The sequence below is a fragment of the Piliocolobus tephrosceles genome, chromosome 2 (assembly GCF_002776525.5).
Source record: "Piliocolobus tephrosceles isolate RC106 chromosome 2, ASM277652v3, whole genome shotgun sequence".
Lineage (NCBI taxonomy): Eukaryota > Metazoa > Chordata > Mammalia > Primates > Cercopithecidae > Piliocolobus > Piliocolobus tephrosceles.
In genome coordinates, this window is record NC_045435.1 from 143,524,977 (window position 1) to 143,550,630 (window position 25,654).

Below are 25,654 nucleotides of genomic sequence, written 5' to 3' on the forward strand. Positions count from 1 at the left end.
TTTATGAAATCCTAGAAGCCCGTCTTAGACCCTCCTGAGGTCAAATCATCCCAAACTGCCATAATTTCATCCCCAGTCTCACTTTTTTTAATAGTTGACCTTTTGGATTTACATAAATTATTTTAAGAGGAATCTATATTATTTATATAAATGAAAAATGTGTCATTTATTAAAAGCAAAAGGTAACTGTAAAAAATTAGTATTATTCTTTCAAAAATTCGTAAACCTACCCCCTAAACTTATCTTTCATATCACTCTTCAGGATACACTGCCTAGGGATCTGCAAACCAGATGAAGAGGCCCTGCTCTTGGGCCTCCTCTGAATGGATGCAGGAATGAAGTGGAATCTTCAGAGATGTTCTATTAGGTCATTATAGTAACACAACTGGTTGTGTTATTAAGCCTGCACCGTGAGATGGAGACAGGGGGTATAAAACTGGGCAAAGTCATTCACTTTGATAAGGTTCATGGACTTCAGAATTATTTCTTTTCTTCTGCTGATTTTTCTTCCCTGGCTCTGTTTGCCAGAAGATACACCTGAAACTCTGTCCTCCTGGGGGAAAGGGTTGGTAAGAGAAAGAGACCAGGGTGGTGGCTTAGATGAGCTCTGCTCCAGGCCTTAAAGAGATGGCTCCTTCTATCATCTCCTCTGCTAGCTTCCTCCTTTCACAATCTAATTGGTGAGACCCAATGGACAGAGGAGAAAGGAAATAAGTGCCTGGCTGCTTGACCTTCCTGCCACATAGGCTTCAAGTCCAAGATTGCAAATGCAAATGCCAGCAAAGGTTGGGTGGGTAAGTTCAATGAGTCACTTCTTAAGGAATTGGAAAGTTGGACCTTTGAGCAAAGTCCTCCCTCTTTTTTTGTCAAATGTTGACTAATTTGTTATTAATATTATATTTAACATTAGATATTTACTCTTGATATTTAATACTAGAAACACCAACCAGAAGACTGTAGATTCTAATTCAGGGTGGATTAGGCCATCAGTATGCCAATTAAGTCTTCTGCCAAAACATCAGTGCTGGTTCTCAACTCAGAAACATGTTCATACATTTTGTTGGTATCACAGTGATGGAAGGGCTGGGATGCTACTGGCCTTTAGGACATTCAGAACAAGGGCAGTCCTGCACCCAAACATTTGTCCTGCCCCAAATGCCATAATGTCCTTGTTGAGAAACACTGAAAGAGTAAAAGAAGGTCTGCAGGTCCTCATGTGATAATCCGGTTCAATTCTCATTAGGAGCCAAAGCCCTGTTTGGTAAAGAGAAGACAGTACATTTTTCTGGAGCATCTCTTTCCTTTCTATTGGACAGCCCTGGCAGACACAGCAGACTTCAAGTATTTGAGATTTCTGATCATCTTGTAGTCACCTCACATTTCTGCAAAGTCTTTTTTTTTTTATTTTCTCGCTTCTGGTTTTACTATGCTTACACTCTTCAGAGGGTTTTAGCATTATTCTTTTACGAAATGACTTTCAAAAAAGTGACACCCAAAGCAATGACTTGACTGAAAGTATATGACTGAGAAGGGCCTCTGTTGCTAGACTCCCATAATAGAGAATACAGCTGAGATGTCCACTCATCCCCAAAAGGGAGTTACGCTACAGGTGTGACATCCAGAGCAGTGGATGTCCTTGCCCTCAGTTGTTTGAATACACTGAGTTTGCCATAATGCTGTGCTCCACGACCATGCCAGCTCCATTGGAACATGTGTCAGCCTTTTCTCAGTGATGATCTTTTTCCCTGAACAAACAAGAGTGTATATGACCTATTCTCTGAATTTCATATGAGTGATGGGGTGTTTTGTCCCTTCTGCTCATCTAGGGGATCTGTCCATCGAGTTTATGAAAACTGTTTAGTATGCTATACCATGCATATGCTAAAGCATATAAGGCTCCATTTTTTTAATGTAGTTGTATACCCAAATAACTACCACTTAGAAGAACACACAAAACATTGCCAGCAACTCTGAAGGTTGCCCATGCCCCTCTCTGTCACTGCCTGCCCCATACCAGGGTTACCACTTTTCTGAATTTCATCACCATTGATAAATGTTTTTATCTGTTATTGAACTTCTTTTACATATTACATATTACACATTCTTTGTATTTGACATTTTTTGCTCAATATAACATTTGTAAGATTCATACCTGTTGTTACATATGTCAGTATCTTTTTTTTATTGCAGGGTAGTATTGAGTACATGGATATACCACAGTATGTTTATTCATTTTCTTGTGTAACAGAAAACTGGGTTGTTTCCAGTTTGGGACTGTCTTTTGGTGGACATATGCATTTCTCTTGGATATAAATCTCAGGAAAGATTTGCTAGCCTATAGGGTAGATATATGTTTAATTTTATTAAAAACTTTCAATCAGCTTTCCGAAGTGGTTATAGAAATTTACAGTGTCCCCAACAGTGTAAGAGACTTCAGTTGCTCCATATCTTCTACAATACTTGGTAATGTTAGTCTTTTTAAATTTTAGTCATTATAGTGGGTATGTAATAGTCTCTCATTATGGCTTTAAGAGGCATACTCCTTTGCATTTTCACCTAAAATAAGTGAGTCATAAACATTGAATGTCATGTAGAAGCTTTTAAATTCTTGGTTCAGGCTACTGCATGTGCAATGGTTTTTAAGGAATTCCTAACCCTTTTAAGGAATCCTAACTATTTCTCTTTCCAGAGAGGAGTGATGCATAATTGTACAATCATCTCAGCTTAGTCAGATGTGAAAATTCCTCAGCCACATCCCTAGTGTGGTATCCCCAGGGCATGGCCTTGATAAACAATGCACAGAGGAGGACCCAACATTGCTACCATAGGTATTTGGCAATGAATTTGCTTCTACATATGCAGGGAATCCTATCCAATAATATCCAGTGAGCATTTATTGAGCACATACTTTGTTCCAGGCACTGTGCTGGGCATTGGGAAAGCAACAGGGAGATAGACACAGTCCATCTCTCTTTTGAAAGACTCACTGTCTAATGAGGGAGTGGGAAAGTGAACATACAGTTGTCATGCGGTGTGATAAATGCTTTGCAAAATGTGTATGTATTTTCAGGGGGCTTGGAGCAAAGGTCCTTGAAGAGAGCAAGAAAAAGTCTTCCCAGGAAAAGTGGTCACCTGAGTGAGTGTTACAACGAGAAGGGGGGCATCCCAGGCAAAGCAGCTACCAAGCAAAGGTGTGAAGGTGAGCTTCTGCACAGGTTTCTCGAAGGTTGTTGACACAGCTGGAGCATAAGGCACATGCAGGAGGCACTTGCAAAAGATATAACCAAGATGCGTACAGGGCTCATCATGAAGGGTGTACTTCAGTGAAAATATATGTTGCAGAATTTCAACCCAGAGAATCTCCCTTTTGGTTTACCTGCAAACAAAAAGAATCAATACTTCCTTTTGACTATCTCTGAACACTGAATTTTGGCTTCTACTCACTTTTTGAAGTTAAATTGTTCGAAGTTAGGCCCCTTCCTTCCTTCCTTCCTTCCTTCCTTCCTTCCTTCCTTCCTTCCTTCCTTCCTTCCTTCCTTCCTTCTCGTTCATTCATTCGTTCGTTCTTTTTTGAGACAAGGTAGAGTGCCATCATAGCTCACTGCATCCCTGACTTCCTGAGGGTCAGGTGATCCTCCCCCCTCAGTCTCCCAGGTAGCTGGGACTCCAGGCACACACCACCATACCTGGCTAACTTTTTGCATTTTTAGTAGAGATGAGATTTTGCCATGTTTCCCAGGCTGTTCTTGAACTACTGGGTTTAAGCAGTCTGCCCACCTTGGCCTCTAAAAATGCTAGGATTACAGGCATGAGCCACTGTACCTGGCTGAAGTTAGACTTCTATCTCTTTTTGTGAATACAGACATATTTTCTATTTAACAGTTTAGAACCAATGTGAATTTTCCCATATATGATAGTCTAAAAATTGAATTATAGTTTCTTAACTAGGTTTTTGTTTTGTTGTGTTGTGTTGTGTATGCCTTCCAGACCCAACGCCCTAGCCAGTGCAATGGCTCTGAGTGTGGCATAAGCCCACTTTTAGTCTTCTTATGGAATTGAGTAATGTTCTTGGTGTTAGCATCTCTCTTTTGATTGGAGGAGTAAGGCAGACACTTACATTTCTAATAAAAGATCTGCTCATTGAAATTAAACCAGTCCTGATGGTGTCGGAAACCTTCTGCCCTGAGCACAACAGAGGCAGCCATGGGGTATCATAATTACCTCCATTATATTTAACAAACACTCAGGTAGCATGCGCCTCTTTTGATTTTCCTTGCAGTATTCCAACTACGTAGCAACTTGTTTACTTCTCACAAGCACCCTAGAGTTGGAAAGTTTCCACATATGGGGAAACTGAGGCACCAAGATATTAAATAACCTGCTCAAGTCACAGGTGGAATTTGAACCCACACGCTCATATTTGTAGACACCATACTATGTTGCTTCCTTTTACTTATAAAATATACAGGATAAACTCAAAGGAACAAAGTTCATTCAGCAAACCTTTGTTGAGCAACTGCCTGGTGGGTGAGTCAGTGACACTTTTGCCCCAGAAACTCTTAACCTATTTGGGGAGACAGATAGTAATAAATGTTTGTAATGCAATGTAAACTTGAGGAGGAAATTCACTAACTTTGCCTGAGGAAGTTAGGGAAGGGCTTCTGCCTGAAATACAGGCTCAGCCTTCATGAAAAGGAGGGAACAGGGCAGTTCTGAGTCGTGATAAGGCAGAGCTTGTGTGGGAGGTGTCAAGTGTGCCAAGGGGTGGGAGATGCTTTAAGGTGTGCTGTGGAGACCGAAGTTAGGAATAGGACTGGTGGAAGGTGGTACTTGGGGCTGGGTGTGGGGGTCTTGTATGTGTGGCTGAAGAGTAGGACTTTAGCTTGTACCTGGTGGGAAGTCATTGAGGGTTATTAAGTAGAGGAGAGAGTTGATAAACCACCTTCTAGAGAGATCTGGTTTGGATAACATTGCAATAATTCAAGAGAGGATGTGAATTTGCAGTGTAGGTTGTTTAGAATCTAGGAGCATCAGGTGAGTTGACAATTAAATGTAGAGTCTGAACTGTAGCGTGTGGTGGGGGAGGAGAACGATGGTGAGCAAGAGAGAGAGAAGGAAGAAGAAAGGGGGGGAGTGTGAGCACAATGTCTTCTGAAAGGAAGAAAGGAAGGAAGGAACCAAGGGAGAAGGGAAAAGAGGGAGAAAAAAGGAAGGAAAGGATGGAAAGAGGAGAGAAAAGAATATGCCAGTATGTTTAAAAATATATTATTATGATGAAATGTTATTGGTATAATTGTCCTGTGGTTCAGGGTTTTAGAAGTATGTGCTCAGCCAAATTTTGTTTTGGTGGTTGACCAGCAGCTATTTTCATGACTCTGTAGTAGCCCATTGAGATTACTTCTGTCTAAAGATACTTTGTCAGGTTTATGTAAGACTTCATTTAGGGGGCATTGCCTTGGCATGCAGACAGCTTCCAGGCCTTACACACCAGCAGAAACATGTTCTCTGAAGAGTGCAATAAAGCATTTTAAATTCATAGCTGGGCACCTCAGGAGCAAACAAGAACTGCCACATGGAGCACTTTCAGAATAATGCTTTCCTAAAAAAAAAAAAAAAAAAAAAAAAACAGAAGCAGCAGAGATATTTGAAATTCATCCTCACAATTTTCAAGTCTGAATCATAATGGCTTCAAACCCAAGGAAACTTTAAACATATGAGGATCATAAAACCCTACTTTAAGCCAAATTATCACTGCTCTCTGTGCCAGTTATAAGCAGCATAATTAGTGGAGTGAACTACTTCTCCCTGCAATTATTATTATCAGGCTGGTGTAAGTATATTGGAGTTGAGAGGGGAGTAAAGTTCTAATCGTAACAGGGTCTGTAGATGTGGATAAGGTAGCATGTCAGGTGTTAGCTGTCCAGGCAGCCTCCCAGTGCTATAGGAGTCTCATTTCACTAGGGGTTTAGGTTACCACAAGCTTTGCTCATCTTCCTGCTGCAATGCTGGCTCCTATAGCGGGCTGCGAGGCACAGTGTAGAATCCTGAGCCAGAGAGGGCAGCCTGGAGTAGTGAGCTGTTTGTCTGGGTGTATTATGTGGCAAAATCCACACAGCCATGACGCCAGCCAAGCGTCAGTCACCACGGGCCTCTAAGGTGCGTTTCAAGAACCTATAATTGGGATAGCTTAGCCGTGTAAGTGTGGGACGTGGCTTTGGGTCCCAGGCAGTTTATTTGTTTAGAATGCCTTCATTCTATCTGACTTGGAAGTAGAGAATGAGAAGCTCATGCTGAGGATGTAGCTATGTCCACAGGTCCTGAAAGCCCAGAGGACAGCAGGGTAAGTGTCAAACCACCCTGGTGATGCTCTCTGTATGAACACTGAAGGAGACTGTGTTGCAATTAATGTGTGGGTCAAGACATGTCCATCAGGGCATAGGCTTCCAATGGTCAACTTCTCTTAAAATTCTAATGTATCCTTCCTAAGGGTGGGATTATATAAGTGTACTTGTCCAGTAATTCTCATGTGTCCTGAATTGGAGTTAAAAGACAAAGAAAATATAATTCCTAAATTTCAAGCTTTTCTATTGGGGGCAGGGAGAGGAAGGAGGGTAATACAGTGATATGGATTATAATGCTGTGTTTTTTAAACTTTAAAAATGTTAAGGAGACTTGTAAAAGGGAAATAAATTACCTTCCTATTCTAAAATAAGACCCTGCAGGAATATATGAATTAAAAAAAAATACATTCACTAACTTTGCCTGAGGAAGTTAGGGAAGGGCTTCTGCCTGAAATACAGGCTCAGCCTTCATGAAAAGGAGTGAACAGACAGGGCAGTTCTGAGTCGTGATAAGGCAGAGCTTGTGTGGGAGGTGTCAAGTGTGCCGAGGGGTGGGAGATGCTTTAAGGTGTGCTGTGGAGACCGAAGTTAGGAATAGGACTGGTGGAAGGTGGTACTTGGGGCTGGGTGTGGGGGTCTTGTATGTGTGGCTGAAGAGTAGGACTTTAGCTTGTACCTGGTGGGAAGTCATTGAGGGTTATTAAGTAGAGGAGAGAGTTGATAAACCACCTTCTAGAGAGATTACATCCATTCCTGGTGCCATGCTTTGAGAGACATTTAGTTTCCTCGAGTACCACACTTGAGAGGACAACTGGAATATGTTTGAAAGAATGGTGCTGTAGAGGCTGAGGGTTTGGGGTGTTCCATGTTATAAAGAAAGGCTGAAAGAATTGGGAGTGTGTGATCTGGAGAAGAAAAGACTGCAGGAGTGATTACAGCTATTTTTAAGCATGAGAAGGACTGAAGCACAGAGCAAGGAAGACACTTGTCCTGTATTTCCCTCAAGAAAAGATTTTCATCCTTTGGGAAAGAGGGATACCTTGAGCTTTAGATGCACCAAGACCTGGATTCGGATGCAGACATGCTTCTTCTAGCTGTGTGTCCTCGAACAAATCATTAAATCCTGCCAGATATCCATGAAATGGAGCTAAAAATCTGTCATTAGGTGATTGGGCTAGTTAAATGACAGCAGGTGTATTAAACACCTATCTCAGTATTAGAGTAGATTATGAACAAAAATATACTTTTCTAAGTCCTTCTCAAAGGTTGTGAATTGAAAAGAAGAACAAGAAAAAGCCTAATTCCTGTCTCTGCATAAGTTCTTCATGATTACGTTCCCTTTTTACTGTTAAGAATATTAGAGACAGCATTCTAGCTTTGTGTGGGAAGCTACAATAAATGCCTAACTCCAAATTTGCATCAGATTTATATTTCTGAAAAACTTTAAAAATGAACTGAAAGGTGATATTATGGTATCTTCAAGTTTTTTTTTTTTTTTTAAAGCTTTTGAACCAAACTGTGAATGAACAGTGTAGAAAAGGAAATGTACTTGAAATATTTCAAAGTGTTTTCAGTGAGGAGAAACTTATCCTCAATTTCTATTTAATACAAGAGGAAATGAGGTTGCATTTTAAGGTAATACTTAATAATGGGAAAGAAAAGTAACTATATATCAAGTGAAAAGGGATAATACTAAATAATAATAGAGTGTATAATAGATATTAAATGCCTTTCTTTAAGAACTAGAGAGAAACATATTTTTCAATGGCTTTTGGTAATGGGCTTTTTAAAATGTTCAATTGAGATATGAACTGGAGGATGTGAACATTTAGTCCCGTGGGTGGCAGGATATTCTTAGCAGCTTCTAGGATGTTTGCTGCATGGGAATTGTCTTTAATTCCCCAAGCAGCAAATCTGATGGAGCACTACATTCAAGGCATTGCTGGATGTGAAAGGGGTCCCTCACCTTCAAGGAATGTGAGCCAGGTTGAGGAGTTCAGCACATACTCCTGAAAAGATGAGTGGTGCATGCAATGATTTCCCATGTGGTTGAGAGGAAAGAGAGAAGGCTGGAGATTGGAGCTGATGACAGCTTTCATGGAGGAAGTGAGGACTGAGCTGAGCCTTGAAAATTAGGAGTTGCTGTCTTCCCATCTCAGTAAATGGCAGCACCATTCACACAGGTATTTAATCCAGAAACCTAGAAATCATACTTGCTTCCTGTTTCTCTCACCCCCAAATCCAAACTCCCAGCAACTCCTACCTATTCTGCCTCCAAAATAGATCCTGAGTCTGCACACTCCCACCATCTCCATTTCTGTCCGCCTGGGTCAAGCCACCATCCTCCCTTTGAAATGTTTCAATGGTCTATTAACTGGTCTTTCTCTTTGGACTTTTGGATCATCCTCCAACCCATTTTCCACAAAGAAGCCAGAGTGATGAAGTCACCACTGTGATTTAAACTCTTTAAAGGTTTTCCATTAGACTAAAAATAAAATCTTCGCTCCTCCACATGGCCTACCAGGCCCTGTGTGATGTGGCCCAGACTCACAGATCTCACCCCCTCTTCTTCTCCCCCTCACTCACCATGGCTGAGCCACACTGGCTTCCTATGATTCTTTGATCTAGGTAGATGTACAATGAAGAAAAAAAGAACGTGAAAATTATTGAAGGCTATAGAAGGAGATCAGTTCACAAAATTAGCAGGAGAGTTCAGTTTTATGTAATGATTCTGCCACACAAATGTGGGCATATAAGTAGGAAGCATGGTTTGATTTCAAGGACCTCTGGGAAGGATCCTTTTGTATCTCAAAACTTATCTCTTTCACCAGCTTCATTACATTATTTGCCAGGATAACATACTTCAGTAAATTCCCACCTATGAGGAAGTATGGTCAGTATGTACTCTGTGCCAGGTACAGTGCTAGGTACAAGAGCTATGATGATGAAAAAAATAAAAAGAAAATAGATATGAGGACTCTACTTTCTTGCTGCTTTTCAGACTACTGGGGACCCAGACAATTACCACAGAAGATAATTACAACGAGGAGTTTTACAAGGTGCCATGAGAACACATGGGTGGGGCACCTAACTCTGACTTGAGAGGTCAGGGAAAGCTTCCCAAAGGAAGGACATTTAACTGAGAATTGAAATAGTGGGAAGTAGGGCAGAAGGCAAGGGCAAGCATTCAAGTTTTCTTGGCAGGGGAGACAGCACATGCAAAAAGACAGTGTTAAGGGAAAACATGACACTTTCATGGAACCCAGAAAAGTTCAGGATGGTTGCAACACAATAGCAAGATGGAGGAAGTGGAGAGAAGAGGAGCAAGGCATGAGAAGTAATTGGTGGCCTGTGTGTACAAAGCCTTATAAGTCATTGCAAGGTCTTTGGACCTATCAGTAGTAAATGAGAGGTTTTAAGCAGTGAGATTACATAAGTGTTGTAGACAGCTCAGTCTGGATAGAGTATGAAGAGGGGCTGAGGTTGGCAGGCCATTTGCAAGGCTGTTCTATAATCCAGGTGAGAAATAATGTTGGTATAAACCAACATTGAAGAAGCAAGGATGAAGAGTCCAGAAGAGAGATTTAAAAAGGGGAATTCGCAACACTTGGAGATTAACTGGATGACATAGGGGTGGAGATGAAAAGAACAATAAGAATGATTCCTAAGTTTCCACCTCCCAGGGGACCATTTGCTAAGATACAGACTTAGGTGTAAAAAAGAGGCTTAGGGGAAGACAGGGAGATGTCACATCTGCTAGTGAAATGCCTTTCTTTTTTCTAGTCTAAGATCAGATTTCATTTCTTAAAAGAGAATGGGCTCTGGAAATTCTGAAAATACATGGATGGAAGAGTCTATGAAAGATGGAGAGGAGAGATGAGAGGGCATCATAGAGAACCGTCGAAATCCTCCTACTTTTGCTTAAGCCCTGGCCAAGATGTCAAGCAAGTTCTTCTTTCATTAATACACAGTATTTAAAAGAAATATTGCATCTTCTAGTTAACTGCAAAGCCTTTCCAACTCCATTTTTCTGTCCTACCTGGGATTTACATTTTCCTCGATCAGAATTCTGTCTACTTTGGACAAAGTGATTGTGGCCCCTTGAGGAATAAAAGTGTTTCCTCATTCCAGCTGGCTTCCCATCCCTCTTCGGCCATACACAGATCCTCATTTACATTTTGGATGAGTAAATGTCTAGGCTGTGTGGTGTTTTATAAGCTTAATAGACTTGTGAATGTGGGAGAGACAAACACAGAGAAAGATGACCATAGATATCTGCTTGAGACACCACCCAATTAATGTCTGTGACATCATCCCACTTTAGTTGAAGGCTTCTGAAATGAGTAGCTCTTGTTTTACCTATTATTTAAACTCTCGTTAAACAATGTCCTTCCATGAGAAAGAGAGTTCCTTTTTGAGCAGGATTTTTGAACAGCAGCACAATTGACTTTTTGGACCAGATAATTAATTGTGGTGGGAAATGTCCTGTGCATTGTAGGGTATTTAACAGCATCTCTGGCCTCTACCCACTAGACGCCAATAGAGAACCCCCCATACCCAATGGTGACAATCACCATGTCTCCAGACATTGCCAAATGTCCACTGAGAGATAAAATTGCCCATAGTTGAGAATCATTGCTTTAGAGCAGTGATTCCCAAAATGTGGTGCTCAGACCAGAAGCATCAGCATCACCTAAAAACTTGTTAGAACTGCAAATTCTATGACCCCAAACCAGACCTACTGAGAAAGAAGCTCTAGGGGTGGGTCCCAGCAATCTGTGTTTAAGGAGCCCTCCATATGATTCTGATGCACGCTGAAGTTTGAGAGTCACTGCTTTAGAGCAAATGAGTGGTCACTGAAGTTCTGGAAGATGTAGTTGTTTATGTAAAGAAAGGTTTTGAATAAAGGAAAGTCTTCTCTCTTCTGTTTTCCTTTCTCTTTTAAGAAATGAAATCAAAGCACATCATTTTATTTTTAAAAAGCAAAGTTTTTTGGTAAATCGTTTCCTATCATGGAAAATTCTTATAGATAGAAAACAACTTTTAAGTCACATGAAAAGTTTGTTACTCTGAACAGAATTCCTTTTTCCCACATTCACAAAGATTAAACAGTAAGTAGTAGCCTGATTGAATAATCACATTGACAAAGAGATTTTTAAATAAGCACATAGAGGAACATTTTGTAAGTAGAATAGAATTGTGACACGGAGCTTCCAATGTGATATATGGCTCCCATTTAGGGTAGTAAGCCCACTTGCCTGCCCCAGTACTCAATAGCTTTGGGGAAGCAAAGCCAGATGTCTGTGCAAAGCAATCCTTTTCTCTACGTTCTTCCTTAACTTTTCCACTTGTTTGTTTACTTACCCCTTTTCTACCCAACACAGCACTGAATAGGGGAATGGAGTTTTTTAATTTATTTGATCAGTGGTTTTATAATACATCTTACATATTTTACAAGTTCATATCAAAGTTCTATTTTTCAAGTGTATTTTCAAAATCTGTGCATTGCTGAACAATTTAATAATGTCAGTATCTTCCTTGAAATGCTTAATGGATCCCTGAATATTAAATTAGATTCCAAAAATACTTTTATCAAAAAAGGAAATGATGCTCCAACTTATATAATTATTTTTAGTTAAAAGCATAACAAAATAAGGAAAATGAACTTAGCAAGACATTATTAATTTATTCATTTTTATGTATTGATTTATTCAAAAGCTATTTACTGAATATCAACTGTGTACCAGAAATAAGACAAATACAGCAGACATTTTATTACCTCGTGGAGCTTACATCTTTCCTTTAGGCTGAAGGGAAGGGGTAGAGAGAATAGACAGAAAACAACTCAATAGTTCAAATTTTGGATTGCACCCTGTTAGTGGATTATGACATCCAGTTAGTGGGATACAAACAGCTTTTGTGATTGCTCCTTTAATTAGCAAACTCAAATAGAGTAAAGAAACAAAACTTTATTCCACTAGCACTTCTTAAGTGTGTTGTTTTCAAACTATTGTTGCAGTTATGTGTGTGTGTATGTGTGTGTGTGTGTGTGTGTGCATGAATCAATGTAAAACATTTCTCATTATGAGCTTATAAAATTTGAAAAATACTGGAATTTTTAAATACTTAAATAAATGAATCATTTTAAATTGTAATACATATACAAAAAGGCCAAGGAGGTAAGGTAGAAAATAACAAAAATGTGAAGTACAAGGAGGTAGAACCCACTTTTGCTGTGTGGTCAGAGATGGCCTCTCTGATGAAGCAGTATTCCAGCTAGACCTGGCCAAAAAATAGGAGCCAGAAGGAAGAGCTTTCCAGACAAAGGGATCAGCAAGGGCAAAGGTTCTGTTTGGGGCCTGAGTTGCTTGGGTATGGCAGTTTAAATGGCAAAGAAAATAAACAGTTTATTTCTTTCCTTCCCAGGAAGGAAGATTCTAGAACTTTTGGTTGATAGAGGCACAAAAGCAAAAGGGGAACATGAACTTATTCCATAAATGAAGAAGAGTTTCACTTCAAAGGCATAGAAAATTTCCAATTCAAATAATTATAGAAAGAAAATATATTCAATTAAAATTGAGCAAATATTCATTGAGTTTATACCATGGACAAAGCGTTGATTATGGTATATTTAAAGATGAACACAAATTTTAAAATGTAAGTATAGAGTTCTAAGTACACATCTACACAAAAGACCAAAGATTACAATCTACCTATTAATAAAACAATTTTCCATTCTCCTGTTTAACAAGGCGGTTTTTCACATGCCTCAAATTTACTTTTGTCTATTTGTCTTTATAAGATTTCATTCACTCCAGAATGATTTCTGCCTATTTAGCTACCTACTCCACTTTATATTTCAACAAAGAGGGATGTTCTGTATCCACCAGTGATTTTACATAGTAGGACCTCAAACAAGGCTTGGCAAAGACACTTAAAACCTTCATAACACCCTAACCTTGTGCTGTTAAGGCTCCCTAATTCTTTCATAAAATTCCAAATTTTAAAACCTGCATTTTGGTAGTAGTTATGCCTATGTTTCTAACAAACTAACCATTATTGTTATTGATAATATCATTATTTTAATACACTCTAACTCCTTGCTATCTCCCTTAGTAAGTTCAACTGTCTAGAGCTTCTTTTATTTTAATTTTTATTTTTTAATTTTTTTTCTTTTCCTCCAACTTTTATTTTAAGTTCCAGGGTACATGTGCAGGAAGTGCAGGTTTGTTACATAGGTAAACATGTGCCATGGTGGTTCTTATTTTACAGTCCGACCTAACATCCCTTCCCCTACGTTTCTGACAACTTACAGCCTGCTCTTCTTCAAAACTCAACCTCTCACTTTCTTTGCCAGGTGGGCAAAATTCACAGAGGCTGCAGCGATGGGACAGAAGCTATTTCAGTGGTTGCCCATATGTACTCATAGTCTTAACTTGACCACAGTGAACTATGCAAGCAGGCCATTAGCTAATGGCCTGAAACCCCTGGGGGCAACCTTTTATACTTCAGCTCAAGGCAACCAGAACCTGGCAGAAATCTTTGAGTATGGAGAGAGTGAAGTCACAGGGAAATTCTTGAAGGACCCTTTCAGCAAATGGTTTGGGACAGCAATTTGCAGTCATATCAATAGTTTACTAAATATTCATATTCTTTCCAGCAGTAATTTTGGGATCTTCTGGAATGCCTCTGAAAATATTTCCTTAAAAAAAATCATCCATAATTCAGAAATAAATTTTGGCACGGAAAGTTATTTGTGGCATTATTTGTATTTGGAAATCAGCCAAATATCTTTCAATAGGAGAATGTTAAATACATAATGATATATCTACATGGTGAACCATATAAAGTCGTTGAAAGTGCTGTTTATGAAGAGATTACAGCATGGGAAAATGGTTCAGTTATAATTTTATGTGGAAAAGAATAAAAAGGGAATTTATTTAGAATTTCAACTATATAAAACAACAGATGCATAAAAAACGAAAGGAAATAAGAATTGAGAGATCTGGATAGTTGCATTACTAGTGATTTTTTAATGCTTTTCTGTAGTTTTAAATTTTTTCTCCAATGAGCATGTGTTCCTTTTATGTTCTAAACAAATAAACTTTAGCTCTGACTTTACCATGTTATTTCTCTTCAGTAAATTTAAAAATAATTCATGGTTTCAGATAGTGTTCAGCATACACATGGCACTGTGTAGGATATCAAAATTTGCTTGCCAACATCAATGAGTATATACTTGTTTAGTGTAATTAAAAATTATTGCCAAGTAAGAAAGTAACATTAATATTTTATTATGATTTATTATTATATTTATAAAAACAGCCAAGAACTCTCATATGAGGATTCATTTTTTTATTTTGAGAAAAAAAGGAATGATCTGTAATTGTGGTTTGCTTTTAAAGTATGACTTTTTTTAGAACCAGATATGATAGACTAATTAATTGGCTCCTAATAAATAGTGTGCCTCCATAAGTGATTACTAAACTCTCAGTTAATTGTGGGAAAGTAAAGAGAAAACTGCTTACATCCAGATAGATTTTAGCTCTCTTGAGAAGTTTCATCAGACTGCAACCCTACATGGTTACAGGGTTGTATATCACATTCTGCACAGTAATGTGCCAATTCAAGGACTTTGAGCGATGGGCAGGAGGCAGAGGGTGTAAACCTAACAGTTTATTTCTTGACCCCGTAGCCAAAGTATGCTATGCCTTAGAAAAAACTGAGACCAGTTGTTCTGATCACCTTGCAAATTTTGTGATGCAGCCACCACCATTCCTAGAGTCCAAATGAGCCAGATACATGCAGGCAAATACAAAGAAAATGTATGCTATTTTTCTTTGGGAGAATTTTTCCCTTGTTCCCCAGTCCATTTATAAATCCTGCTTTCAGGGAATCTGTATTTATGACAACCCAATCATCTTGGCCTGTGCACTGCATCTCAGTGTGAGGAACCAGAGCCCTCTGTGGAAGGCAGCTTTATAGAGGAGACCACACTGTTGACAGATTCCTGCCTCCTCCCCGTGGGTGGTCTGAAGCAGGGAAATCTGAGCTTTCCAGTGCAGGCCTGGCATGTGCCAGGAAATTTGGATTCGGGGAGCTGCTATCTATTACAGTTATGAACCTTCCGAAAACCAGAATTGCAGGTAACCAATATTCCTTCTGCGTGCCAAAGCAAACCCCAGGCCCTTAATCCTCAAATGACTGACTGGGCTATTAATATTAAAATCGTTTCTATTATATAGCCTGGGTAAAGATTTGTTAGTTTCTGAGGTAAAGCAACAACAACAACAAAATTGAAGGACTTTTACTTTGAAACATGTCTAAATTAACAAGAGGAGGAAGTATGTTTGTTATCTGTTGGAAGAAGCACTTTTAGAAGCCCATTGGGGAGGAGATAGACTCAGATTTCTTGGGAGTCAGCCCAGTCTTGGAAAAAAAGTTCTAAGAATTTAGTAGGAGATGCCAAGGCACGATTAGAGGAAGGTAAACCTGATTTTGAATGCTGCATAGAACTCGGTATTCTCGGGAAAGTTCCTGAAATTTTCTGAACCTTTCTGTCCTCATCTAAAACACTGAACTAATAATAATACTTTTTATGGTAGATACAGAGGGAAATGAGAGAAGAATGGGTGTGAAATGCCTAAAGTCTGTGGTGTGAAATTCACATACCTCTTTACCTCATTATTAAAATATATTAAAATGCTTCCAACCCACTGTAACCAGTTTGCTTTTACAATGAAAATATACTTTTTCTCATTTGGTAATGAGAATGCAGTATGCAAATGGCCATGTCTAAATTAGTTTTGGATCAATTACCACTTATGATTTCTACCCTTATGTAAGCAGCTACTAATATTAATACCAGTAATTGTAATCCCCCTTGACCTTACCCTACACATGCAACTTCTATTGCTAGCGGAAGTCCCAACCCTAGGGTATTGATGCTACATCCACCACCCCTACCCAACCTGTAGCCTTTTGTATATAAGATGCAGGCCAGCTACCTCTACAGCAGTGGTTTTCACACTTTAGCATGCACTTGAATCATCTTGGATTCCTGGATGCCCAACCCCAGAGTTTCTGATTCAGTAGGTCTGGGGGTATGACAGATAATGTGTCTTTTTAACAAGGTCCCATAAGATGCTGATGCTGAGGCTGCTGATCCAGGAAACACACTATGAGAACCACTGATCTATATAATTCATAAAATAAACTCAGGAGATTTTCATATTTTTCAATGGGCTAGACTAGTTTAAATAGCATTGGAATTATCTGTTCTTTAAAAGTTAAATGGAACCCAGCTGTGAAATTATTTAATCCTGATACTTCCTTCCCCCATTTAAATGATAGACATTTAATCACCATTTCCGTCTCTTCTTATTACATTTTAGTACTTCCTCTTGGGTCAGTTAATTTCTGTTTTGCTAAGAAATCATCCATTTTTTCTAGGTTTCACATCTATTACAATGGGGTTAGTTCTAGTACTTTCTTAATAATCATTTTCATCTTTGTGCACATATTTCTCTCTATTTGCTCAATCCTAGTATTTCCCTCCTTCTTCCTTTAATCATATTCATAAGATGATTATATATTTTATAAAAGAACCAGTTTTTGATTGTATTTGTTCTTTATATTATTTTTGTTTTCCACTATATTTCAGCATTTATCTTTATTAATTCGTTCTTCATACTATATTTAGGTTTATATTTTTGTTCTTCATGAAACTTATTAAGGTTAGTACTATGTTAACATCTTAGTTTTTCAATAATGAAGGTGTTATAGCCATAAGCCACACATTTGTCCTGTGAGTATAGCTTTAGCTGTGTTTCATAACTTTGGATGGGACATATTCTCTATTTTATTGATACTAGATAGCTTATGATTTTAATTTTGCTTTTCTCATGAATCCTGTAGCTATTATGAAGGATATTTCTTATTTTTCAAGTAGATAAAATTTACTAGCTATTGCTTTATTTAAAATCAATTTTATTTGCTTATGATCTAAGATTATATCCTATCAAAATATCTACTTTTAAAAAAATAAGTGAAGGTGTTCATTTTAACCTTGTGATTTATGTTTTATTAATATTCCACAGACAATCAGAAATCTATTTTATTAACTTATATGACATGAGTTCTGTGTACAAATCTATTAGATTGAGTGTGTAGAATATGTTATTCAAATATTTATGTCCTTTCTTGTATTTGGACTCCTTGATCAATTATGAAAGTTTCAAAATCATTTCCCAAAGCTAATATAATCTTTATTCAAAACTCTGACCAAGAAAATACACACTAAAAAAAATATGAGCTAATTTCACATGTACACGTAAGGGCAAACTTTGGAATAAAATATTACCAAGTAAATTCCAAAGCCATCTCAAAAAAAGATAATGCTCTGTGATCAAGAAAACTTTATTCCTGGAATTAAACATGGTTAAAAATTAGGAAATCTATCGAAATATTTGTCTGATCAATAAATTAAAGGAGGAAAAAGATTATAAAAGTACATGCAGAAAATGCATCTGTAAAATGCAGCAGCCATTTTTAAAAAACTTAGTTGGCATACTTTTCTGTTTCACTTAAACATGATAAAGACTATCCACCAAAAACGAACAAGTAACAGAATTCTAATGGCAAAACTCTCAGGCTCCTTGTAGTAAAATTAGGCATAAGAGAATGTATCAATTATCTCTTGTCCCAGTAATGTTGCATAACTATCAAACTTCAATGACAAGTGACAATTAACATGTGTAACTCACAGAGGGGATCAGGGGATCTGGACTGGGCCTGCTTGCGCGTCTGTGAACAGCTATAGATCATCTCAGCAGCTCTGAGCTGATAATCAGGCATGCTCACGTGTCTGGTGTCTGGGGCTGGCTAGCTGTGGGCTGGTTGAGGATGGCCTCTACTAAAACATCGGAAAAACTCCACAACATATTCTCTTCCTGCAGCAGGCTAGCCCAGCTAGCGGCCGAGAAGCAAGAGCAAGCCTAGTGTGAGAAGCACTGTTCAGGCATCATGTTTGCTGACCACCCTTTGGCCCAAGCACTCACCTCACTAAGCCTAGACGCAAAATATGAGGGCACTGCAAAGATTCACAGCAAAGATTCATGGCGCAGGGCCTGGATACAGGGAGGAGTCTCTGTATCTTTTCTTTGTATTTGTTTTATCAAGTGAAAAACAGATAAGGATCTGTGCTTCCACCAACATTATTCATCTTTGTTTCAGGGGTCCCTGTGAATTTAGTGGGCCAGGAGGTAATTGGCATAATGGATACAACCAAATGAGAAATATTACCTTTTTTGTTGATGACATGATTGTATACCTGTAAGAGTGGAAGGACTCCAGTAAAAACCTGGACTGCAACAATCAGTAAGAATATTTGTAAGTTATTTGTAAGTAAGGCAGTTAGACTAAAAAATAAATGTAGAAAAATCAGTAAGTCTTCTTTATAGCCATTCATTCAACACATATTTATTAAACACTCACTGAATACTAAGCATTCATCTGGTCCCTAGAGCTACAGTAGTGAACAAAAGAAAAAAAGTCCTTTTCTGCATAGGGCTTATATATTAGTTGGGGGTAATGGAAAATAAATGAGTAGGTAAGCCAGATGGTGGCAAGTACTATGGGGAAAAATATAAAGCCAGAGAAGAAGTATAGTAAATGCTTAGCCGATGGAATGGATGGCAGGCAGTGGTGTGTTGTTTTCTATGAGGTGGTTAGGGAGGGCTTCACTTACAATAAGTTAGCATTTGAGCAGAAACTTGAGGTTCATGAGGAATTCTGCTATGCAGACAACTGTGACAAGCACATTCCAGTTCAGGCAGAGTGAACCGCAAGCTCAAAGGCCTTGAGACACCGTTGTATGTGGTATGCTTTATTTACAAGAATTATCAATTACCAATGGAGATGGAATTTTCACCATAACAACATAAATTTTAAAAGACTTAGTAAGATACAACAAAAAATAATGATTTAAAGGACATAAAACAAAATCTGTAAAAATCTAAGGAAACTATTTAAAAAACAAAACAAGAACAGAGGAGGCTAACTTGTCTTTTATCAGGTACTTAAACATATAGAAGTGACTAAATCAAAACAACTGGATATTGGCAAAGGAGTAAACAAATTGATCAGTACAACAGATTGGAGGGTACGTCTAGAACTAACGTTGTAGATGCTAATACTTGCTAATATGTTCAAAAGTAAACAGGGTACACATTGGTGGATAAGGGTACACATTAATTTAAATTAAGCGGCAAAGATGTATTGATTTGCTATTACTGCCATAACAAATTATCACCAACCTAGCGGCTTAGCCAACACCAAGTTATGGCCTTACAGTCTGTAGGCAAGAAGGCTGATGCAGGCTTCACAGGGCTTAGGTTTCAGCCTGCAGCCTCTGAGGGAGAATCAACTCTCTTGCCATTCTCAGAGGTCAGCCATACTCCTTGACTTCCTCCCTCCATCTTCAAAGTCAACAATGTTGCATGTCTCCAACCCCTCTTCCATAGTGACATCTGCCACTCAAGGACTCGGGTGACTAGATTGGGCCTACCTGGATAATGCAAAATAATATCCCCATCTCAAAATGTGTACCCTTAATTACATCTGCAAAGTCCCTTTTGCCGTGTAAGATTGCATTTTCACAGGATGTGGTAATAAAGTCATGGACTTCTTGGGGAACCATCTTTGTGCCCACCACAAACATTTTAGAGAAAATTTGGGACAATAATGTTATAACCCAAGTGTCAGGGGAATGTTTATAATCAATATGGAGCTAATGAATAAGGGGTGGATAAAAAGATAAGCATACTGTACCATGTAATTTTTTGACTTGCATAACCAAACATATCATGAACAAACTCAAAAATACAGGCTAGATAGGTGTCTTACAACATGTGGCAAAGTGTTAATGTCTGCCTCGTCACAGCATTCATAAGAATTAGTAGGGGAAATGGGGAAAAGATATGAGTAGTTAACTCACAGAAAAGCACATTCAAATGACCATTAAAACCACATGAAAATACGCTCAACCTCAGAAGTTTTCAGAAAAACACAAAAGTTTATGGTAACAATGAGTATATTTAGTTTCCTAGGGCTGCAGTAACAAATTACATGAGCTTGGTATTTTAAAACAACAGGAATATACACTCACAGTTGTGGGGAGAAGGAGTTTGAAATCAAGGTGTTGAGAGGGCCACGCTCCCTCTGAAGGTTCTAGGAGTGAATCCCTCCCTATTTCTTCCAGAGTCTGGTGGCTCCAGGTGTTCCTTGATTTATGAATGTGTAATTCCAATCTCTGCCTCCATCTTTACATGGCCCTCACCTCTTCTCCCTGTGTCTCTCCTCTGTGTATCTCTCATAAGGACACTTGTCATTCAATTTAGGGCCTGCCAGATAAGCCAGGATGATTTCATGTAGAGATCCTTAGTTATATCCACAAAGACTCCTTTTCCAAATTAGGTCATATTCGTAGTTTTGGGGGATTAACACATGGACATATCTTTTGGGGGTCTACCATTCAGTCACTACATTGAGATACCCCTCCCATCAAATTAGTAAAATTTTAACTTTTTTCATTGACATATTCAAGCTTGTAATACATTCCAAATACAAATCTACCCAGTATATGTATTGCAAATTTAAAAAATAATTAGTAAAAATTTCAAAGGAGTGGTGATATCCACCACTGCAGTTAGATGAAGAGATGGGGGCAGTCTAATACATTCCTGTGGTCTTTGAACTTTTGAAAAGCAATCTAGCAAATTCTATTAATAAAAAACACAGAGAGATATCATATATGACCCAGCTTTTGGAAGCTAGCCCAAAAAAATAAAAGCATTGATATACAAAATTCTGTGTACAGGAATTTTATTGCATCATTGTTGTGGGGAGGGAAAGAAGAATCTGGAAACCAAGCGAATGCCCAGAAATTGGGGAATAGTTGGGAAATAAATGTGGTGCATCTGTATCATGGATATTGCATACTGTATACATACAGATTTGGGAACTATATGCATGGATAAGTGTTAGGTTTTATCATGGCCAGAGTGATTGGTAGATCATGCGAGAATCCATGTTTGAGGGTTTCAGTGAAAAAGATTCCTTTCTTTTGAGTCACAACACCTGGAATAGTGTATCAACTTTGTCCTTAATTCCTGGTGTAACTGAGCAAAGTCACGTGTAACCAGCTACCCTGGGTCTCTGGTTTCTCAGCCTCGGGTGAGGAGGTGGCACTGCCTGTGAGTATATGCTACATTCCAGGAGTAGCAAAGTGTTCTGCCCTCCCTCAGGCATAGGGAGAATAATGTTTTGTGTTGACTGGACAGATCTAGAGATGTAATCAGTGGCTTTTGAAGAGTCATTGCTGAGTAAGTGAGAAATGTTTTATGCCATTTAGTCTAAGAATTGAGAGTCAGTGTTGGGATGTGCAGCTCAAAGCTGTCCTGCTCCTGTTTCCTGTAATTCCCCTGGAGTATTTTCAGCAATAGGAACACACTGAAAAAGTACACTGCTTCCTCCTCCAGAGAAAACCACATGCATTTAAAGGTATAAACTCTGGTATGTTTGAGGAAAAAAAAAAAAAGCATACTTGCCCAGAAACCTCAAGGCTTCCTGGAATTTCTGTTAAGAATTCAGATGTACTGATGATAAATTTCTAAATACCACAATTTCAGCCAATTCTATTAACAAATAGGAAAAAAAGAAAGTTTATATGATCACAGGAACTGTTTTCAAAAATTGTGGGGGAAATGCAGTTACACTTGGTAATCTGTGAAAAACAGAGATCAGATAGAGTTCTTGATCTTTTCAGATTTTTTACATATTGTACAGGATACAGCATCGGGTCTGTACCAACTCCAGGACACTTAGAAATAAGTTATTCACATTAAATTTCTTGAAAAGCATCCAAAGATCAAGTTACTCATTCTCCTTCCCCCAGGCAAGGCTGGAGAACTACCCAGTCCAGGGTCTTGAAGGTCTTTCTTATTTTTAAAGAACCCTTAGTTATAATGCATGACTCTTCGTTTACTCTACATTTTTATTTTATTCTACAGTGTACCTAAATTACTTTTCTAAGCAGGAAAAAAAAATTAACTTAAAAAACTTATCTATATGATTTGAGAACTAGAGTTCATCAAGTATTTTGGAATGAATTTTTAAAAAACAATCAAATTAGTCACATCCACAATCCTGTCCAGAGACCTTTTTTCATGCTGATTTTTACAGGAGGTTAAAGTCTCAATTGGTTACAAAGGTGAGAGACAGTGTGCATGCAGCAATAGAGGGAAAGGCCTTCCATGTAAGAGGACCATGAGGCCAAATCTTGGCAATTCACTTCCTCCCTAAGGCTCTATTTTTCCATCTGTTAAGTAGAGATGACGATAGTTCTTATCTGTACAGAGGTGTTACAAGGCTTAGAGTAAAAAGTATCTGAAAATTGGGCCGGGCGCGGTGGCTCAAGCCTGTAATCCCAGCACTTTGGGAGGCCGAGACGGGCGGATCACGAGGTCAGGAGATCCAGACCATCCTGGCCAACACTGTGAAACCCCGTCTCTACTAAAAATACAAAAAACTAGCGGGACGAGGTGGCGGGCGCCTGTAGTCCCAGCTACTCTGGAGGCTGAGCCAGGAGAATGGCGGGAACCTGGGAGGCGGAGCTTGCAGTGAGCTGAGATCCGGCCACTGCACTCCAGCCCGGGCGACAGAGCCAGACTCCGTCTCAAAAAAAAAAAAAAAGTATCTGAAAATTGTACCCAGTAACTAACAATCTATGAAAATCAGAGACAGTATTTTTTCCTGGCCTCATTTTCTTCTTCGTTGTTTAAAATAATCATAAACAAATGCAGTACAAAATGTGTTAGGCCATTTGTCCTCAAAATACTATGGCCTGTTAATTAGACCTGAGTAATTATTTGCATGAAATTAAGTCAACTTTACTGCAATTGTACCGAATTGGAACAAATAAAACTTCAGGTGGGAAAAATGTTAGAATCAGATTTGTGGTTCCCATGGGGCGTGGGTAGTCCCTACAAGGGAAGGATTGTAGGGGATTGGTAAGCTTCAGGTTTTTGATCTGGGTGCCAGTGATACAATTTGTGATCCTTCATCAAGGCACACTTTCAATCTCTGCATGTGTCTATTTTTAAGTGTGTGACACTTTAATAAAAAGTTGAAACCAAAATAAGTAAATATCCTCTATGTAGTCTTGAATGGACCTATTTTAATTTTCTCACATTTCATATGCACAACATCAGAGAAGAAATAGAAACTCGATGCTTTAGAACAAGGTTTTCAACTAAGGGCTGGAATCAAACTGACCTAAGAGTTTATTAGAAAGTAACACGAAAATCTGCCCCCAGAGATAGTGATTGAGTAGGTCTGGGGTGGGGCCCAGAAATGTGTATTTTTTAAATTCAAAAGTTAGGAACCACTACTCTAAAGTCTAAAACACAGGCTCTTACACATGCTACAAGTTGGAATCACCTGAGGAATTTAAAATGCATTATGGGCTGGGTCCCTAACCCACAGCTTCTGATTTAATTGGTCTGGGATGTGACCTGAGCATCCGGATTGTTTAAAGCTCCCAGGTGATTATAATGTGCAGCATCATTTGTGGGACAGCTCTCCGAAACGGAGGGAAGGAGCTTACAAGTCTGTTACAGCTACTTATCAACAGCAGGTGAGAACAGTGAGGGACCTTCACATCATTTAACTGCTTCAAGACAAATCCGCCAGCATCCCACCATTTACCTGGCCCATGGATGCCACATAAGGCAAATGTTTACTAAATGTTTCTATAATGAGTACGCATTTGTTTATAGGGCCTTCATAACTTGTCTGGGTCGTCGTCCTCTTTTTAGCCTGTAAATTTCTAAATGTCAGGGGCAAGAACAGGAGAACTGCTTTGTATAAGCAACTAAGTGCTACAATTAAATAGATGATCACAGTAATGCAGAAATTCCTTTCTGCAGCTCGCCAGAGAGGCAAACTCCAGCATTTTATATTTCATCTGCCCCCAGTGACTTCACTGTAGGAAGAGGAAATGCAGAAAAACAAACGTCTTGAAGACTGAATGCCTCTTATTCACAGAGGTTAGCATTAGACTGTTGGAAGTAATGTATGTATTCCAAAATTCAGTCACTGTGGTGATAAGAAATGGTTGTTTTGATGGAAAAAAAATGTATGCTTCCTATTACTCACTCACCACTTATACTTCTTATTAATTCATTATCTCCTTTCTAACCCATGGATTCTACCTTGCTTTCAGTGCCTTCAAAAGATGTCTTCCCTCAGATATGCCTTGTGATTTCTCATACTATACGGGTAGAGTTATATGGGGTTAGAAGTACTAGGGCCGCTCGTCATTTATCAAGGAAGTGAAAGCTGCTCCTTGAAATTAACAAAGATTCAGGACCCAAAGTTTGAATCATTTTACCTATTTGAGAAATCATCTTGCTAAAGGGCTCTTCAGCAGGAAGTGGCAAAACCAGCACTCAGTTCTTGCTGAGTTCCCTGAAACTCAAACCTAAAGTGTGTGGATAGCCCTGTTTAACTGACATCCCTTAAGAAGCCATGCTCCTTTGCCAGGAACATCCTCCCCCTCCTTGGTACTAGAGTTAACTCCTGATCACCCTCCACAGGATACCTCCTTTATGCTCTCCCGGCTCACCAGAAAGGAAGACAAGGGCTTGCTCTGTTCTCTGTACTCTTACAGCACTTTTGTTCATGTATTGGTCATAGGATGTGTCACAGTGTGTTATAAATATTTATCTTCTGGTCAGGCTCTTCTGTTAGACCTAGGCTTTTATTAGTGGAGGGAAACTTACTCATATTCTCAGTCTCTGAACTCAGTCCTGTGCCTTGGCACATAGTAGGGGTCACACCACGTAATTGCAGTAGACAGTGTTTGCAAAAGAATTGCCCATCCTAACAATTTGGCCATATTTATTAGCAGGAGCTTTGGAAAGTAAAGCTTCTAACTGAAGCTGACATTATCCTAAAATAGGAAGCCACATCAACGCTGCCTTTTGACTCAATAAATGTCAGATCTTATTCCATCCAAATAACTCCTGACTCTCCAACTGAGCTCTAATGGAAGATCAAAGAAACTCTAAGAGCTGGTCCTTTTCTCCATTTCAAGAAGTGGGTTAATACTTATAGTTAATTTTAAGCTCTTGACTCTAGGCTGGAATGGCAGTAAAGGCATATCTGACCTCTAATTCTAAGTGAAATAAAAAGACTGGAGAGGTGTTACAGAGGCAAATGTAGGAAAGAGAAAACTAAGTGGAAATTTGGGG

General features: G+C 38.8%; 1 protein-coding gene across 17 annotated transcripts in view; it reads left to right on the forward strand.

Moving 5' to 3' along the window:
* The window catches only part of THRB (thyroid hormone receptor beta), a 370,384-nt gene that overhangs the window by 175,077 nt on the left and 169,653 nt on the right, over positions 1 to 25,654 (forward strand). For 3 of the 17 annotated variants that reach the window (XM_023207286.2, XM_023207285.2, XM_023207288.2), the window contains exon 3: positions 24,329 to 24,474. The exons of 11 other annotated variants lie outside the window; for them this stretch is intronic. The gene's annotated coding sequence lies outside the window, so the exon portion shown is untranslated. Of the gene's footprint in view, positions 1 to 3,070; positions 3,200 to 24,328; positions 24,475 to 25,654 lie in introns of all 17 variants that reach the window. 3 more of the 17 variants (XM_023207295.2, XM_031935262.1, XM_023207290.2) reach the window with 2 other exon arrangements.